Below are 1,189 nucleotides of genomic sequence, written 5' to 3'. Positions count from 1 at the left end.
CCCAATATCCAGACCCCTTCAAACCCCTCACCACAGTGCCCCTCCTGAACCCCTCACCTCAGTGCCAGATCCCTTCAGTACCCCTCACCCCAATACCCCCTGCACCCCTCACCCCAATTCCCCCTGCATCCCTCACCCCAATACCCCTGCACCCTTCATCCCAATACCAGAACACTCCTGCACCCCTCACCCTGATACTCAGTCCCCTTCCCTGTACCCCTCATCCCAACCCTCCTGCACTCTTCACCCCAATGTCAGACCCCTTCATACCCTCACCCCAGTGCCCAGACTCCTGCCTGCCCCCACCACGTGCCCCCCCCCAACGCAGCCCCTTTATGAGTGATGACCTAGGGCTTGCAGAGCCCTGTGCCAGGCCAGCACCGCACACATCAAACCACACATCAAACCAACAGGTGCGAATGCCCTGTGTCCCCGCCTGGCACTTCCCAGCCACTGAGCCCCCAGCCCGGGCACGGTCTGCCCACGGGGGTCCCCAGCAAACAGATCAGCCATCCCGGGGTACCCGCTCCTCTCCCGGGGGAGCTGCTCCAAACTGGAGGAGCTGCCCCCCCCCCCCCGCATCGCCCCCCGGCCCCTCCTGCCGCCTCCCCCCCCAGGAGGCCAGGCTGGATGGAAACGACTCGCTCCACTCACCTGTCACCAGCGGCGGAGGGAACAGCGAGCCAGCCCCGGGGCGCCCCCTCCCTCCCTCCCTCCCCACCGACCGGCCCAATTCTCTTCTCCCCGGGCTCCGCCGCCCGATCCCGCCCTCGCCAGCTGGGTGCTGCGGTCCCGGCGCCCTCACGTGGCACCTTGCCTTGGCTTTGTTTATTTCCTTCCCAACGTGTCCCTAGCGCTGGGATTTCTCCTTGGAGCTACTATAAAGCTCTGCTCCTCTCTCTCTCCATACGCTATCACTCATCCCCATGCCTGCCTGCCTGCTCATCCCTATGTCTGTCTGTCTGTCTATCTATCTATCTACCCATCCCCATGCCTGCCTGCCTGCCCATCCCTATGTCTGTCTGTCTGTCTATCTAGCTACCCATCCCCATGCCTGCTTGCCTGCCCATCCCTATGTCTATCTAGCTATCTATCCCCACACACCCCCTCTATCTATCTATCTATCTATCGCCATACACCCCATCTATCTATCTATCTATCTATCTATCTATCTATCTATCTATCTATC

The sequence above is a fragment of the Terrapene carolina genome, unplaced genomic scaffold, assembly GCF_002925995.2.
Source record: "Terrapene carolina triunguis isolate 2854851 unplaced genomic scaffold, T_m_triunguis-2.0 Scaffold836, whole genome shotgun sequence".
Lineage (NCBI taxonomy): Eukaryota > Metazoa > Chordata > Testudines > Emydidae > Terrapene > Terrapene triunguis.
This window is presented reverse-complemented; position numbering follows the sequence as displayed.